This window comes from Cebus imitator, unplaced genomic scaffold (genome assembly GCF_001604975.1).
Source record: "Cebus imitator isolate Cc_AM_T3 unplaced genomic scaffold, Cebus_imitator-1.0 Scaffold1, whole genome shotgun sequence".
In the NCBI taxonomy this organism is placed as follows: domain Eukaryota; kingdom Metazoa; phylum Chordata; class Mammalia; order Primates; family Cebidae; genus Cebus; species Cebus imitator.
The window spans coordinates 16,591,162-16,610,116 of NW_016107316.1; the positions used below are offsets into that span (position 1 = coordinate 16,591,162).

Consider the following 18,955-nt stretch of genomic DNA (forward strand, 5'->3'; position numbering starts at 1 on the left):
GTATTTTTTTTTTTTTTTTTTGGGACAGAGTCTTGCTCTGTCACCCAGGCTGGGAGGCAGTGGCATGATCTCAGCTCACTGTAACCTCCATCCATCTCCTGGGTTCAAGCGATTCCCCTGCCTCAGCCTCCTGAGTAGCTGGGACTAGAGGTGCGCGCCATCACACCAGGCTAATTTTTTTGTGTTTTAGCAGAGACAGGGTTTCACTATGACTGGGATGGTCTCAATCTCCTGACCTTGTGATTTGCCCGCCTTGGCCTCCCAAAGTGCTGGAATTACAGGCATGAGCCACCGCACCCAGCCCAAAACTGTGTATATTATTTAAGCTATTTAATATATATTTATTTTTGAGACAGAGTCTTGCTGTATTACCCAGGCTGGAATGCAGTGGTGCAATCTCGGCTCACTGCAACCTCTACTTTCCAGGTTTAAGTGATCCTCCTACCTCAGCCTCCCAAGTAGCTGGGACTACAGGTGCGCACCACTATGCCTGGCTAATTTTTGTATTTTTTGTAGAGATGGAGTTTCGCCATGTTTCCCAGGCTGGTCTCAAACTCCTTAGCTCAAGTGATCCACCTGCCTTGGCCTCCCAAAGTGTTGGGATTATTGGCATGAGCCACCGCACCCAGCCCACTATGTAATGATTCTGTGGAATGCCTGCTGTGCACTGAGAGCTGGGTGCTAGGTGCTTGCAAGGAGCTCCCAGGCAAGCTTAGGCTCTGAAGCCACATCCACATGTGCCCCTTTGCTCAACAGTTTCTCTTGCCAGGACCCCCACTTTTTCTCTTGTTCTCCTGTTAGGCTCTGCCTCAAGTCTTCCTCCCCTGTAAAGGAACCAACCAGGCTGAGGAGCACACACCCTCCTTTGAGCTTCTGCAACACATAAAACTTTCCATGAGAAACGTCGTTTCCCCCAAGCCACTTATACTTTATCAATTGTGCCTTTTCTCTCCAACTAGACTGTAAGAGCCCCCAAACCAGCCCTGTGTCTTGGCAGTGTCTGATATCTCCAGGTAGCCCTTGGCACAGTGAGAGGACCCATAATGGATACTCAATATATGAGTTAGCAAATCTTATTCTCCCTTTAGTTGTGACCAACCTGGTATGGGGCTGGTTGGTCACTCTAGCTGGTAGCAGGAGAGGCTCTGGCATGATGCTGACACGCTCTTGTGCCTCCATGGCCCATCAGGTTCCTGAGCCAGAGTCCTCTGCCAGTTACTACCTCTACTCAAAGGAAGCATCTTTGGACAGGCACAGTGGCTCACACTTGTAATCCCAGCTCTTTGGAAGGCTGAGGCAAGTGGATCACTTGAGGCAGGAATCCGAGACCAGCCTGGCCAACATGGGAAACCCCATCTCTACTAAAAATACAAACATTAGCCCTGCATGGTGGCACATGCCTGTAATCCCAGCTACTGGAGAGGCTGAGGCAGGAGAATTGCTTGAACCCAGGAGGCGGAGGTTGCAGTGAGCCGAGATTGCACCATTGCACTCTTGCTCTGAAGAACAGAGCAAGACTCCATCTCAAAAAAAAAAGGAAGTATCTTTGCCTTCACTAGCCACCAAATTTTTTTTTTTTTTTTTTGATTTTTGAGTTTTTTAAACATTAAAATTTTTTTTTTTTTTTTTTTTTTGAGGACAAAGTCTTGCTGTGTTGCCCAGGCTAGAGTACTATGGTGCGATCCCAGCTCACTGCAACCTCCGCCTACCAGGTTCCAGTGATTCTTCTGTCTCAGCCTTCTGAGTAGCTGGGACTACAAATGCATGCACCACTTCAGGCTTATTTTTGTATTTTTAGTAGAGATGGGATTTTACCATGTTGGCCAGGCTTGTCTCTAACTCCTGACCTCAAGTGATCCACCTGTCTCCACCTCCTAAAGTGCTGGGATTACAGACATGAGCCACCACACCTGACCTATCTGCCAACTTTTTAAAAAGTTTTTATTTTGAAATATGGATTCATGGGGAGTTGCAAAGAAATGCACAGAGAGGTCCTGCTAGAATTATAGGCATGCTACCATGCCCCACCTATCTGCCAACTTTTTAAAAACTTTTTATTTTGAAATGTGGATTCATGGGCAGTTGCAAAGAAATGCACGGAGAGGTCCTGTGTACCCTTCACCCAGCCTCCCCCAGTGTGAACCTCCTGCATAACTATAGTCCATTATCAACACCAGGAACTTGATGGTGGTGCAATCCACAGAGCCAGTTCAGATTTCACCAGTTACACATGACTTTTCAAGACTAATCCATCCTGGAAATTGTCCTTTTCTACTCGAGCGCATTTTCTTCATATCCCCATCTGGCATATTTACTCAGTTCAAATCCCTCCCAGCTCTGAAGTCACAGGGCCGCCCTGGCTCTGTTCCTGACTCTCTTCCTCACTTCCTGTGTGATCATGGGCAAATTAACTAACCTCTGTGAGCCCTGGTTTTCTCTTGTGAAGACTGACAATACTAACCTCATGGGATTTTTTTTTAACATAAAGTGCTCGAGTTAGGCAGTTAAAATAATAGACACTCAGGAAATGTCTGTTTTCTTTTCACCCTTTCTGACATGGAAAACCCTCTTTCTCACAAAACAATGGAATCCTTCTCTTTTAAATAATGTTCAAAATCAGTCTCCTCTGACACCTTCCCATCCCATCTCTAGTTTCCTCAGCAACCCTGCGCTGTGTGTGTGTAACAGTTAATTTGTATGATCCTGATTATATGTTCCATGTTCCTGATGAATGTATTTTCAATTCTATTTTTTTTTTTACCTACCAACAATACAAGGTATTTGCAGGCAGAGACCTCAGTTATTTAATTTTACAAGTCAACATATTAGATAAGAGCCTAGGTTTAGTCCCATCTATAAAACAAGGAAAACTATCAACCTTATAGGCTTTTTGTAAAGATTAAATGAAAGGATGCAGGCTGGGCATGGTGGCTCATGCCTGTAATCCCAGCACTTTGGGAGGCCAAGGCAGGCAGATCACAAGGTCAAGAGATCAAGACCATCCTGGCCAACATGGTGAAACTCCATCTATTAAAAATACAAAAACTAGCTGGACATAGTGGTTTGCACCTGTTGTCCTAGCTACTCAGGAGTCTGAGGCAGGAGAATCGCTTGAACCCGGGAGGCAGAGGTTGCCGTAAGCCGAGATCGCGTCACTGAACTCCAGCCTGGGACAGAGCAAGACTCTGTCTCCAAAAAAAAAAAAAAAGAAAGAAAGAAAGAAAGAAAAGAAAAAAAAAAAGAATGCATAATGCCTGGAACAGGCAAGCTCAAAACGCATTAGCTGTTGTTGATGATCATGATGACGCCCTTTCACTTGTGTTTCCTCATGGAGCTTTGTCCTTGGGTCTCACTCTGCCACTCAGGCTAGAGTGGAGTGGAGTGCATCACGGCTCATTGTAGCCTTGACCTCCAAGTCTCAAGTGGTCCTCCCACCTCAGCCTCCCAAGTAGCTGGGACTACAGGCATGCGCCACCATGCTTGGCTGATTTTATTTTCATTTTTATGGTTGAGGTCTCACTATATTCCCCTGGCTGGTCTCAAACTCCTTGGCTCAAGTGATCCTCCCACCTCAGCCTCCCAGAGTGTTGGGATTACAGGTGTAAGCCACCATGCCTGGCCTTGGATTTAAATATCTTAATAGCAATTGGTGTTTCACATCCAAGCATGAAATAAAGATAAAGGACATTAAGGGCTATTCTTGCTCCAACATTCCATTTTATTCTACCCTGCCTTTTTTCTCCAAAGTTGGGAAAAAGATTTTAATAATAATTATCATAGTAATACTCGTGATGATGATCAAAGCTAGCAATTACTGAGTACTTACTGTGTGCCAGAAATAGTTCTAAGAACTTCACTGTGTTAGCTCATCTGGTCTTTACCACAACCCTATTAAGTAGATTCCCTTCCTCCCATTTTGCAGATAAGTAGACCAAGGCACACAAGATTGTACAGCTTGCCAAAGCTGAAACAGGGTTTGAAACCAGGCTTTCTATTTCCCCAAAATAGCTGGGATAAAATTTTCTTGCTGTTAGTGGTCCCAAGAGACAGAGAACGGAAAAACAGTCTGTTTATTTTCATCTCTTCTTTGCTTGAAGAGCATATCGAAGCCCAAGGAAGCCTGTAGTTAGTGAAGAATTGAAGCTCTGACATTAAATCAATTGGACATGTTTCTCTCTTTTTAAATCCCCATCCTCAATTAAGGTGGCAATCAGATCAACCAAGATTGCCCGGAAAGGGGCGAGCCTCTCGGAAGCTCCAGAGCTCCGAAAGGTCAGGCCACTGACAGCTCCTGGTTTGTCTGTTACTTCAGGCAAGTCTCAGTCACACTGTCTCCCCAGGGAGAATTCAGCTGCTGTTTAATTCTACTCCCAGTAAGATCTGTTTGGAAACTCAAACTCTGCCTCCTTCCCCAAATTCATTTTCATCAGCATTTCCTCTTGACCTCTTCAATCCTGAATCTTTCCCAGACAAGATATAGGTCCCGGCCCCTGCAGATGTGCCTCTCTGCTGCATACCAGCCCTGCAGCCACATGTGAGGTTTGATTTCCTTATCACCAATAAAACAAAACCAGGCTCTGCCTGTCTGTCTGATTCCAGGCTTTAATTACCAAAGGCAAATTGCTGTGTCACTTGGAATAATGAGAAATTGGAAACAACAGAGAATGATTAAATAAATCAGGATCCAGTCAAAAGATGAAATAATAAAAGTAGCCATTAAAATGAAGTTTTGAAAGATTTCCTTTTTTTTTAAGATGGAGTCTTGCTCTATCACCCAGGTTGGAGGGCAGTAGCCCTATCTCAGCTCACTGCAACCTCCAACTCCCAAGTTGAAGTGATTCTCTTGCCTCAGCCTCCTGAGTAGCTGGGATTACAGGCTCTTGCTACCACACTCAGCTATTTTTTGTATTTTTAGTAGAGGCGGGATTTCACCATCTGGACCAGGCTGGTTTGGAACTCCTGGTCTCGGATTATCTGCCCGTCTCAGCCTCCCAAAGTGCTGGGATTACAGGTGTGAGCCACCATGCCAGGCCGAAAATTTTTCAGTAAAAGTAAGTGCTCACAGTATAAGAAGAAATTTGGTTTTAACACTATCCTGTAGGATCCCAATTTTATGCATATAAATTTTAAAATATATATAAACATGGAAACAAGTAGAACAAATACACTGAAATTCTAATAGTTATCTCTGAATTATGTGATTCTGAGTGATGTTCATATCTTTTTTTCACATTTTATAAATTCATACCCATAAGCATCTATTCCTTTTAAATTCAGAAGCAAGGAAAAGGGAATAAGAAAAGAGACAGTCTTTTTGTTTTTCTAGAGATTGTTGCCACTGGAGGGTTGTTGATTTTTTTGTTTCATGGACTCACCAGTCCTTACCAGCTCTCTCCACCCCTAGTGAGGCAGCTCACATCTCACCTCTTCCAGGAAGCCTTCCTGGGTTCATTAAACTCAGATTTCTTCAGTTTTATGGACTCCTTAGTCTCATTGTGACATATCATCGACCTTAGATGTGTGCGGCTCTTGTGTCCCAACTACAGAGTAAGTTCCTCGATGGCAGAATCTGTCTATTTTAAACTTCCTTCTCTTCCCCATGCCACCCAGCAAGTGCCTGCGAACTGCTGGAGTCCATTGATGTCAGTGAACACCAGTGCCTCGTGGGAGACACTTGAATCAGACACACCTCTCTGAACTTTGTTCCATTTCCTTCAATTCATTTGAAGGGGGTGTCCATGCCATTGGTCGTGGGTCAGATTTTATTGTAAATTGTTTAAAAAGAATTCCATTTGCTTTGGTAGGAATGATCAAGTCCAGCCCTTGTCTTTACAAGCAGATTATAAAGCTGAGAAAATAAATACGAACTCTTTTGAGCAAAAAGGCATTTTTCTTGGTGAATGGGGATAAGGGAGTTGATGTTTATAAGAAGGAGAGGAAAGGCCAGGAGGGGAGGTGACTTCCCTGGGTCTCACACTGATCAAAGGCAGGTGAAGTCACACATCACGCCAGCTTTCCTCCAGCCCTGCTGGGCTCAGGATACTGTATTGAGGTCAGAAGAAAATGAGACCTAGGAATTAACAGTTTATCTTGGGAGAAGAAAAGATGAGTCACTGAAATAACTTCGCCTGAACAAGCAGTGGGAGAAGATTACATAAGGTGATACAGTGCGAAGGATGCAGAAAAGTCGAGCTGCCAGAGAGCACACTCCGCCGCGGGTCGGAGAGGGTTGTTAAGGAATGCTTCCCGGGAGCTCAGCAGGTGTCAGGATCCACCAGGTGTCAGGTCTGTGGCGCTGACTCTCTTGTCCCTTCAACGTCTCCAGCTTGTGGCCAGTCCCCATCACCCAAACATCCTGTCACTCACAGCTACGGGGCTGCATGGCTCCCCTAGTCTGCTCCTCTTCCGACCTCCCAGCCTGTCTCACTGTGGCCTCTGGCTGCTGGAAATAGAGCGTTCCAGGAGGCAGAGCATGGGTGAGAGGACCACCTACAGTGGAGGAAGGACTTGAAGATGAAGCAACTGCCCCCACCTCTACTGAGGTATCCCTTGTGAAATCCTAAGTGGAAGGGTTGACATTTTATGCGACTCAGGCCATGCTACCTGCTGGACCATGAAGCAAACTAAATTAAATATTATTTGCCTTAGAGCCACATATAGAATGAATTGAAGTGAAGAGACACTGGCCAGGTGGCTGGGACTGGGTGACAGGTGTTAAGGAGGCTTCCAGCAAGGTGGCTGTGGCAAAAGAGAGCACAAGATGAACTTGGCAAATTGCTAGAGATGTATGTTTGGGAAAGTGATGGGAGGATTAGGGGAGTTTCATGGCAGAGAAGCACATGCTGTGTGGCCTTGGGCAGGGCAGTTAACCTCTCTGATCCTGCCTCTTTATCTTAAAATGAGAATAATAGTATCTATTTTATGGAGTTGTTACAAGTCTTTTATGAAATATTTGTAAAGTGCTTGTCCTAGTGCTTAGTACAAAGCTGGGGGTAACCCTTGGAGTTTTTAAAAAATTATTTATTTTATTTGTAGGACTCTTATCAATGAAGAACTTTGTATCCAACAATAATAAACAGACATATTGCAAGTTACATTTTGTAGGAGAAGCAAATAAGACTGGCTGTGACAAAAGACATTAGATACCTGTATTGTAGGTTCTTTATACAAACAGTCCGTTCCATTAATAGTAGAGCTAAATGCAAACCAAATGCTTTTAAAAGTTTGTATACCTACATGGCAGTTACAATCTCCACACACTAAAAAGAAAAAGAACAATAACACAGAAGACACTATTCTTAGTGAGTATAACACAGAACACAGTATTCTTAGTGAGTATAGCACATTTAACACCTTCAGCATCCTCTGGGTTTTCAGATCATATTGGCAACTGAAATTTCACATCCACATGTGCTTGTTTGGCTAAGGTCACTATTTCAGAGAGCTTTCTGACCATTCTAGCAGCTTCCTCCAAGTCATCACAAGCAAGAATTTTAAGCCCACTGTCCACTCTCAGTGCCTTAGCATCATCAACTTGTATACCTTGTACCCTGTACCACAACAGGTATTTTAATTTCCACATCTTTTACTGCCACACCTATAACCTGTGCAATAACATCACAGTGCATGACTCCTCCAGAAGTGTTGACCAGAGTAGCCAGTACCTTTTTTTCTGAAGCGATAAGCTTAAATGCTTCTGTTACTTGATGGACTGTAGCACCACCACCAACATAAGGAAGTTGGCTGGAGTTCCTCCATGAAGTTTTATTTATATCCATTGTGGCCATGGCCAAACTAGCACCATGTACTAGACAGTCTGCAGTTCCATCGAGGCCAATGTAGTTGAGATCTGCCTTAGCAGCATCTTTGTCACTTTTATCTTCCTGGATTCAGTCCTGTAGAGTAAGGATTTTCTTTTGGCGATAGGCTGAATTAGAGTCAAAATTGATCTTTGCATCCAGCACAGCACCGCTCCATCTGAATCTTCCACCACTGGATTTATTTCTTATCATGGTTGCATCATATTTCAGAAAAAGGCTGTAAAGCTTGACCATGTTTTCTGCTGCAGAATTCGCAATATTAGGTGAAAATCCCATCTTCTGTTCAAACCAGAGAGCTTGTTCCTTTTTGATGCCTTCTACAATATCAACAGCTCTTTAATTGCATCAGGAGTCTCAGCAGCAACATCTGCAATGTTGACACCACCATGTGAACTCCCTATTAATACGGGACCTTGAAATGACCTTCCCATTGTTATTGCAAAGTAGTGTTCTCTCCTGGGGTATTTTCACTCCAATGCTTGATAGCATATTCTGCCCTTTTCTCCCATTTGTTTGGTAAACAACTTTTTCCCAATCATTTGTGAGGAAACAGCTTTTGCTTCTTCCGGAGAGAAAATTATCTTCACTCCTCCTTTGAGGCCACTTTATTTCTTTCTTTCTTTTTTTTTTTTTGAGATGGAGTCTCACTTTTGTTGCCTCAGGCTGGAGTGCAATGGTGCGATCTCAGCTCATTACAACCTCTGCCTCCCAGATTCTAGCGATTCTCCTGGCTCAATCTCCTGAGTAGCTGGGATTACAGGCGTGTACCACCGCACCTGGCCAAATTTTGTATTTTTAGTAGAGACGAGGTTTCTCCATGTTGGTCAGGTTGGTCTTGAACTCTTGACCTCAGGTGATCTGCCCACCTCGGCCTCCCAAAGTGCTGGGATTACAAGCAGGAGCCACCGCACCCAGCCAAGGCCACTTTCAAATGTTTCTTTTCCTCTACCATCAGCTAAAACCTGCGCCGTTATCTCAACGTCTTTTGAACCTGCTTCTTACTACTTGTGAGTCCCAGAGAACTTGCCAGCAGTACTCATAGTTACAGTTTATCCTGCACATATTATTTCTTTCTGCTGTACCTACGTTTTTGGCAATTGCATAAGCTTCATCTGGTGACTTTGCCACATATCCTTTGGGAATGGAGACACCAGCTTCTTGCAGTAATTCCATGCTCATGTATTCAGGTAGTGAGAGATTCCTTTCCTGTTGCTGCTGTACTCAGAGCCCATGGTTATTCAACAATCCAGAACTTCCTAGAGCCTGAGCATCGGCCTGCAGGGCTGTCCACAGCAGGTGGCTCCAAAGGGTGGCGGCGTCCAACAGTCGGCTGTAGAACAGGGAGGCTGTCATTTCTGAGTCGGACCTGTCCCCTCGGTGCTGTCTGCAGCCGTACAGGCCCCTGGAACATTTTTAGATATTAAAATCAGCATGAGGGAGACTAGAACGGCAATGAAGGAGAGGAAATAATTCAAAGGAACTAACGTATCTCAGTGGGCCTTGCAGGTAATGCTGGGTTACTAGTGGGGAGTTTGGGGGAAGGGGCCTCGATTTTGAAAAGCATGACATAGTTAGTGTTTGAGTCTTTGTTTCAGTCCACCAATCGCCCTGAGTGGGGGACGGCTCTGATCAAGGGGACAGCTCAGTCAAGCAAACGAGACCAGCAAGCAGGTCAAAGGAGAAACAGGGCTGCACCGCCTTGGGGTCGCGGGGACCCAGATGTTGCTGGTGGCCGAGGTGAGGGGTCCTGCGTCCTCTGTCACGAGGCTGCCAGCAGCTGCAGGATCTGTTATCACATGTTGGACAGGCAAGGAGCTGGCGGCACTTCTCACCCTGGCTGTGTGCCAGAATTGTGGTGGAGCGTTTTAAACACCTCTGGGCCCTCTTCACAGCACAGAGGTCATTCTGATGAGCAGCCAGGATTGCGGCCACAAGCCAACCCAGGAGCCAGCCAAGGGGATTGAGGGAATGAGGACAAAGCAGGCAAGAGGACTTGGGCTGACAGGAGGAACCCTGACCCAGGCTTCCTGCTGCCCAGCATGTCTGCCCTGGAGAGAGATGGGTCCCAGTGAGCCGGGCCTCAGGAGCTACAGGTGTTGGCAGCCCTAGAAGGTGGGCTGGGCGCCACGTTCAGGAACAGGAGCCAACCGTTCTTTAACAGGAAGTTTCCCTGAAGTCCCCCTGGAAGCACTGTCTTGCAAGCACTGGAGATCCTTTGCTAAGTGCCTCATAAACTTTGAGTTACTGACTGAAATCACTGACCTTGAAATTCATGCTGGCTTTTCTGCTCAATCACACCGTCATCCCTTCATGCAACAAATCTGTGGGTTGGACCCTACCCCAGCCATGGGACACAGTGGGGACAAACGGACAAAGGTCCTACACTTGAGGAGCTTACCTTAAAGTGGGGAGCTGGAGTGTAGACATGGATGAAATGTGTCCATTGGCAAAAAGCACTATGAAAAGGAATAAATCAGGACAGAAAAAGTGGAATGCTGGTCAGGGAAGCTCTTTCCAGCCAGGTGACATTTGGGCAGAGACCTTAGGGATATGAGAGTGGGAGCCCAGAGGACATGGGGAAGAACATTCTGGATCGGGAATGAGCCATCAAGCGAGGTCTCACCATTCTTATGGTTTTAAGGGAGGAAGCTGCTGAAATCATGTCAGTGAACCTTTGGTTGATTCCTACTGATTTGACCTTTCAGTGGCAGTGCAGCTACACCAGGGAATTGGCCATCTCACGTTTCCCTCGCTTCCTTAAAATAGGTACAAAAATATCAGGTAAGACAGCTCCTAGTGACAGAAGAGAATCCTTCATAAATTTACCTTTGGCTACTGTGGTTGGATCTGCCAGACACCATCCCCAGAGAGTCAAAGAAGACCCTGGCGGAAAGTGCTTCTGTCTTAGAAATAAAATGGCTCAGAATTAAATGATTCTTTTATGGATATATAGTTGTGAGTTAAACTCTACAATTTGTATGTATGAATACTGATATTAAAAATAAATATCATAAGATTAAAGAAATATATTAAAACATATTAATCTCTCGTTACAATGAACTTTCTGTTTCTTTTTAATGTCTGTTAATTGTTTCTTTCCCAGCTAGGTTTTGTGGCTACTTAGAATTCACCACTGTTGGGTTGGAAGCTTTCTAGAGGTGCTTGTGGGTTCCTAGTACCCCTAAGCTGCTTTGGGACCTAGAGTCTGGGCGCTCCTGACCAAAGTCCCCCCAGCTCTTCTCTCAGAGACAAGAACTGGGAATCTCCTGCTGTCAGCTTTGATTACCTACCCAGGAAGTGTGGAGGATTGCACAGGGCCAGGCAGTTAAGAAATGGGAAGAGCTAGGATTTCATCCTAAGGCTGTCTTACTTGTGAGCCCAAATTCTTAACCACCGTGCTCTGGTGGCCCATTTCTTCCCTGGTTTTGTATTTTAGAACATGGCCTCTGAAAGGGAAGTTTTGGGGTTCAAATTCTAGTCTGCCATTTATTAGTGGTGTGGCTCTAGGCAGGTAACTTAACTGCTTAATGCCTCCATTTTCTCATCTATAAAATGGGGATAAAAATAGTACCTATGCCATGGGTTTGTGAACCCCGAAAATCTGAGACAGTTCTCAGTTAATTAATTTATTTTTAATTTAATTTTTTTGAGGAGCCTCACTCTGTGCCCAGGCTGGAGTGCAGTGGTACAACCTCTGCCTCTCAGATTCAAGCAATTCTTGTGCCTCCGCCTCTCAAATAGCTGGGATTACAGGCGCAGGACTACCACGCTTAGCTAATTTTTAGTAGAGATGGGGTTTCATCATGTTGGCTAGGCTGGTCTCGAACTCCTGACCTCAAGTGATCCACCTGCCTTGACCTCTCAAAATGTTGGGATTACAGGTGTGAGCCACCATGCCCGGCCAGTCTCAGTTAATTTAGAAAGTTTATTTTGCCAGGCTGAGGTCGGGCCTGTGACACAGCCTCAGGAAGTCCTGAGGACATGTGCCCAAGGTGGTGAGGGCATAGCTTGGTTTTCTACATTTTAGGGAGACGTGAGACATCGATCAGTATGCGGAAGATGTACACTGGTTCAGTCCGGAAAGGTGGGACAACTCGAGGCGAAAGCGGGACAACTCAAAATGAGGAGAGGGCTTCCAGGCCACAGGTAGATAAAAGAGAAATGGTTGTACTTTTTTTTGAATTTCTGATTAGCCTCTTCAAATGAGGCAATGGGCTATACATTTATCTCAGTGGGCAGAGGAGCGACTTTGAATAGAATGGGAGCCAGGTTTGCCCTCAGCAGTTCCCAGCTTGATTTTTCTCTTTAGCTTAGTGATTTGAGGGGCCCCCAAGATTTATTTTCCTTTCACTGGTTATTGTAAGGATTACAAAAGTTGGTGCTTATGAAGTATTTTAGAGCTGTGGCTGGCTCAGGAGGAAGAAGGCACCTACTGACTTTTTCATGCTGTGAACCCTACCCCAGTCTTCTTGCACCTCTCTTCTGGGAAGCCTTCCCCAACTATCAGAACTCAAGATAATTTCTCTCTTTTTAGATTCTATGGCAAACAATCTGGGATTTCCATCGTAAAACTGTAACTTAGGGAAAATCTCTTATTATATTGATAAGGAAACTCATCAAGTCTCAAAAGTCAAATGACAGAATTGGGCCTGGACCTCAAAAGCCAAATGGCAGAAGCAGGACTTAAACACCAATATTTTTTAAATTAAAATTACGACTGTTTCCAAGGTGCTGTATTCCTTCCTATTTCCCACTTTCTTTCTTTCTTTTTTTTTTTTTTTTTTTTTTTTTTTTTTTTTTTTTTTTTTTTTTTTTTTTTTTTTTTTTTTTTTTTGAGACAGAGTCTCGCTCTGTTGCCAGGCTGAAATGCAGTGGTGAAATCCTGGCTCACTGCAACATCTGCCTCCTGAGTTCAAGCAATTTTCTGCCCAGCCACCATGCCTGGCTAATTTTTTGTATTTTAGTAGAGACAGGCTTCACCATTTTGGCCAGGATGGTCTCAATCTCCTGATCTGGTGATCCACCTGCCTTGGCCTCCCAAAGTGCTGGGATTACAGGCGTGAGCCACTGCACTCAGCCTTTTCCCACTTGTTTTTAAAGTAGGTAATAAATGTCTTGATAAGAAGCATAATAAAAATATTCATCACAGTGATGATATTGATTGATTGATTGAGAGGGAGTCTTCCTCTGTTGCCTAGGCTGGAGTGTAGTGGCATCATCTAGGCTCACTGCAACCTCCACCTCCCAGGATCAAGTAATTCTCCTGCCTCAGTCTCCTGAGTAGCTGGGATTACATGTGCGAGCCACTGCACCTGGCTAATTTTTGTATTTTTAGTAGAGACAAGGTTTCCCCATGTTGGCCAGGCTGAGTACTCCTGACCTCAAGTGATTAGCCTGCCTCAGCCTCCCAAAGTGCTGGGATTACAGGCGTGAGCCACCCCGCCTGGCCAAAATGGGGGTGCTAGTGGCTGTTGACTTTTCAGTATATGTTAATTTGTGCTATGAATCTGGTATAAGAGGATTTGGTATGCCTGGCTTCGTATATTTATTTGTCCATGGAGCCTTTTTCTGGGAAATGCTTGTTAGTATCACACAGCTAGTGTTTCCTGGAACACAGTTTGGGGACTGTGGCTCTGCTCTCCAGAGCATCTGCTCTCCTATCCCATGTCCTTTTTTTTCAAGACTGTTTTTTAGAGCATACACTATGTAGATTTTTCAGATTGGCTTCTTTCCCTTAGTAATACACATTAAGTTTCCTCCATCTCTTTTCATGGCTTGGTAGCTCATTTCTTTTTAGTGCTGGATAATATTCCATTGTCTGGATGTACCACAGTTTATCCATTCACCTACTGCAGGACATCTTGGTTGCTTCCAAGTTTTGGCAATTGTAAATAAAGCTGCAGTAAACATCCACATGCAGGTTTTTGTGTAGACATAGTTTTCATTTCCTTTGGGTAAATACCAAGGAGTGTGATTGCTGGATCGTATGGTAAGAGTATATTTAATTTTGTAAGAAGCTGCCAAACTGTCTTCCAAAGCGGCTGTACCAGTTTGCATTCCCACCAGCAATGAATGAGGATTCCTGCTGCTCCACATCCCTGCCAGCATGTGCCGTTGTCAGTGCTCTGGATCTGGGCCATTCTAATAGGTGTAGAGTGGTGTCTCATTGTTGTTTTAATTTACATTTCCTGGATGACATATGATGTAGAGCATCTTTTCATATGCTTATTTTCCATCTGCAGGTGCAGTGTCTGTTAAGGTTTCCGGCCCTTTATTTGTTTATTTTATTTATTTATTTATTTATTTTGAGACAGAGTCTCGCTCTGGAGTGCAGTGGGGTGATCTTGGGTCACTGCATCCCCCACTTCTGGGTTCAAGCAATTCTCCTACCACAGCCTCCCAAGTAGCTGGGATTACAAGCATGCGCTACCACACCTGACTAATTTTTGTATTTTTAGTAGAGACAGGGTTTTGCCATGTTGGCCAGGCTGGTCTCGAACTTCTGACCTCAAGTGATCAGCTTCCCTTGGCCTCCGAAAGTGCTGGGATTACAGGCCTGAGCCACTCCGTCTGGCCCCATTTTTAATTGGATTATTTTCTTTTATTGTTTAGTTTTAAGTGTTTGTATTAGTCCATTCTTATGCCATTAATGAAGACATACCTGAGCCTGGGTAATTTATAAAGGAAAGAGCTTTGATTGACTCACAGTTCAGCATGGCTGGGGAGGCCTCAGAAAACTTACAGTTATGGCAGAAGGGGAAACAAACACGTCCTTTTTCACATGGCGGCAGTGAGAGTGCAGAGTGAAGTGGGGAAAAGCCCCTCATAAAACCATCAGACTTTGTGAGAACTCACTATCACAAGAACAGCATGAGGGTAACCGTCCCCATGATTAAATTACCTCCCTCCAGGTCCCTCCCATGACATGTGAGGATCATGGGAACTCCAATTCAAGATGAGATTTGGGTAGGGACACAACCAAACCACCTCGGTGTTCCTTATATTTTAAAGATTTATATATACACACATAAATGTTTGATCAGATATATCTTTTACAAATATTTCTCCCCATCTATGACTTTTCATTCTCTTGACAGTGTCTTTTGAAGAGCAGGATTTTTTTTTTTTTTTTAATTGAGATGGAGTCTCACTCTGTCGCCCAGGCTGGAGTGCAATGGTGTGATCTTGGCTCACCGTAACCTCCACCTCCTGGGTTCAAGTGATTCTTCTGCCTCAGCCGCCCAAGTAGCTGGGACTGTAGGCATGTACCACCACACCCATCTATCTTCTGTATTTTTAGTAGAGATGGGCTTCACCATGTTGGCCAGGCTGGTTTCGAACTCGTGACGTCAAGTGATCCACCCACCTTAGCCTCCCAAAATGCTGGAATTACAGGCTTGAGCCACCATGCCCAGCCAAAAAGCAAGAATTTTTAATCTTCATTAATTCCAGTTTATCAGTTCTTTCTGTCATGGATTGTGCCTTTGGTTTTGTATCTAAGAAGTCATCACCAAAAGCAAAGGCCATCTTGGCTTTTTCCTATGTTATCTTCAGGAAGTTTTATAGTTTTGTGTTTGACATTCAGGCGGATGATCCATTCTGAGTAAGCTTCTCTGCAGGGTGTGAGGGCTGCATCTACGTTCATTTTTTTTTTTTTTTTTTTTTGCACATGGATGTCCAGCTGATCCACCTGTTAATTATTTCACTATACCGCGCTGCCTTGATTGCTGTAGCTTCCCATGCACTCATCAATCCCTTAAGGTTCACCTCCTCTTCCCCTACCAAACTGCAACCACTCCACTAGTGGCCTTCCAATGGCAAGTCCCATGGATTCTCTCCAGTGTGCCTCTTGTTTGTGACTCCATTCTGTTGTGTGAGCTCATGTTGTGTCACCTTTGCATTGGGGTTTGTAGAGTTGGTCTTCATGTGCTGGCTTTGGGAGGGTGGCCAGACAGGAATGCGGGTTGGGGTCAAGTTCTTGTTATTTACAAGTGCACAGAGCTTCCTTGGGGACATGACACGTGTTTCAGACCCACAGTACCACAGTATTCTGAAGGGGTGTTCTGTGATTCTCACTTCCTAGGCCTTTGGACATCTGTGGCAGAGCAAGTGGTCAATTGGAAAGCTCCACTAAGATGGACCAAGCCAGCATGGATTGAAGGGCTCAGTGGCACTGGGCCTGGGGGAAAGCGGAAAGGGGAGGGCAGCTTCCAGAACCTTCCTGGGGCCTGCCAGTCCTGGCCCTGCTGTAAGTGCTTTGCAGCCCTGGACTGGCTCTGACCTCCTCACAGCCCTGTGGGATAGCCCTAGCCCTGTTTTAGAGAGAGGACACCCATGCACAGAGAATGTTGTCACTTGTTCAGAGTCACAGTTTAGGAAGTGGCAGTGCCAGGATTTGACCTGAGAGTCCATGCTGTTGGCCATGCTGCCTCCCTAACCCCTGCCCTCAGAGGGTCTGAAGAGGTTAGAGAGAAAGACAAGAAGGAAGTGTCGGGGAGTAAGTTGGGAAGCCCTCACCTTCCCCTCTTGTTCTTTAGGCCTTCTTACCTCTTCCCTACTGGTGGAGAAGGGCCCTGGGGCCCTGCCTGGGACTGGTTCCCACCATGGGCCCTGCATGGTGGTGGCTCCTGGAGGCCTCTGTGCCCAGGAAGTCACCTTCCCTGGGGGGCCTGTGGGCCAGAGAGGGGAGGATGTCGCGAGGGATGGCCTGAGGAGCTCCCCTTCTGGAATCCAAGACAGCAGGAGGCAGCAAGTGATCTGGTTTTCATTTGAGAAGGGCTGAGTTGGTGTCCCCATACCAGGACTGTCCTGGGCTGATGCCTCAGGGAACCCTCTCCAGCACACTATCTGCGCTTGCAACCCCAGAGCACCCTTGGGGCACCATGTGGAAGTTTCTACTGTGAGTACCCAGGATGGTACCGCGCTTTCTCCTTGACAAGCGTGGGTTCTAGCAGCTGCAAGCTTAGCTTCTGTCCTGCGCAGGCCTTGGCTCCTAGGCCGTTCAGAAAGTTTCAAGGGAGGAAGTGATGCTACAATCTTTTTTAGTCCTAACTTCCCCATGTTTCCATTTCCTCACTCCCTTGATGCAAAGGACACTCCCTTGATGCAATTCAATTGAATTGACATTTACAGAGTCCCCTTTATGGATATGCTGGACCACATGTGAGTTTCAGGGACAGGCAGATGATTAAAACATAGTTCCTGACTCCCAGGAACCCATGGTCTAGCCCAAAGTATATGCAAGCTATAAATAAGAATAGTAAGTGGGCCAGGTACTGTGGCTCACACCTCTAATACCAGCACCTTACGAGGCTGAGGCAGGTGGATCACGAGTTTGAGACCAGCCTGGCCAACATGGTGAAACCCCTGTCAGTACTAAAAATACAAAAATTAGCCAGGCATGGTGGCAGGCACCTGTAATCCCAGTTATGGGCTGAGGTAGGAGAATTGCTTGAACCCGGGAAGTGGAGGTTGCAGTGCGTCGAGATCATACTGCTGCACTCCAGCCTGGGTGACAGAGTAAGACTCCATCTCAGAGAAAACAAAAAAAGGATAGTAAGTGATACAAAGTAAGCTCTTATAGAGCTTAGGGACTCTGTAAGTGTCAATTCAAATTGAATTGCATCAAGGGAGTTCCTGGTTTAGGGACTGTAACAAGGGAGGCTGCTACCTGGGCACCTTGGAAAGACACATCTAGGCAGCCATGCCAGGCAGAAGACTGGGCCGCTGCAGGTTTAAACCCTGGGCTTCCAGGCCCTAAAAGGGGAACTGGGCCCCGAGGGTGCTGTCCCATCACAAGAAATAACCCTGGATGCCAGTCACCCAGGGCCCTAATGCCTTTCTCAGGCAGGGGCAGGGAGGGGATGAGAAAATGGGAGTGAGGTCGGGCAGTAAGACTGAATCTGGAGAGCCTGGGCGTGCAGCCCGCCCACTGGTCTGCCTTGTCCCTTCCGTGCAAGAGCCGGTGGAAGCTGAGGGTGGTGGAGGGGATCCCAAATGAGCTATCTACCCGGGGCGCCCTCCATCCTCTGGTGCCCCATGCCTTCTCCAAGGACACACCAATCCCCAAACCCAAATCACCCCAGAGCCAAAACTGCTGCTCTTCCCTCCTCAAAGGGCACCCACCCACCTCACTCCCCAACAAAACTCCAAAAGAACTATTTTCTCCACCCCATGTAAACCTCTTTTGGATTAAAGTAATTCCTACTGAAGGAACTCATTCTTTTCTGAACGATCTGTAGGCTAATCTTCCCAGGGTGCATTTGCATTTCAAGTGGAGTGCTTGTACAGTTAGAATTCATCTTTAATTGGCAGAATGAAGGGGTACTTACGGGGGGGGGGGAATGGGGGAAGGCGGACTTTCCCAGGCCCTCCTGGCCCCTCCCCATGCCCTCCTCTCTTCTCCTCAGCACCCGCCCCTCAGTGAGGGGTGGAGCTGGGTGGATTTGGAGGCTGACTAAAGAAACGCACTGTCTATTCTTTCTTTACCAATTAAAACTTTTTATGGTGGACCTAGAGTTGCCAACTTCTAATTTTGTCAGTTTGTTTTATCACGGGTTTCCTAACACCATCACTTCACAGCACCAAAAGATGAAGGAGGAGGTCACTTCAGTCTTCTCAATGGAGTAAATTTAGCTTTACACAAACATGCCACAGGGTTGTTAGATTTTTCGTTTTGCTACAGATTGGTGCAAACCTCACTGGGCGTCGGCATTTGAGAACCACAAACCGGATGGCCCTCGGAGCCCTGCCCAACTCTAAAAGGCCGCAGTTTTCAAATTCCATTGGCACACTGCATTAAAGATGCATCTCTAAATGTGAATCATTGATGATGATGTTAATTTATCATTGTTGCACATAACTTTCTATGATGGAAATGGCTCCAGGAGACAGGACGGTAGAGAGACTGAAGAGCACGGAATAAAGTCAGGAGCAAATGAAGGGACAGAGAGGGAAGAACACCTGCCCCCCAGACCTGTATCCATCTTCCCAGGATGCTCGGTTAGATTCTTGGGCTGCAGGAGGCAGTTTCGTACGCCTGTTCCAGAAATGTGTGTGTGTGCGTGTGTGTGTGCGTGTGTGTGTGTGTGTGTGTGTGTATGTAACCATGCAGTATATGGGCACAGCACCTGACC

General features: G+C 45.8%; 1 protein-coding gene and 1 pseudogene across 1 annotated transcript in view; one reads left to right on the forward strand and one right to left on the reverse strand.

Annotated features, from left to right (window-relative positions):
- The window catches only part of EFR3B (EFR3 homolog B), a 114,417-nt gene that overhangs the window by 28,049 nt on the left and 67,413 nt on the right, over positions 1 to 18,955 (forward strand). The window lies entirely within an intron of this gene.
- LOC108303280 lies at positions 7,368 to 9,231 on the reverse strand (annotated as a pseudogene).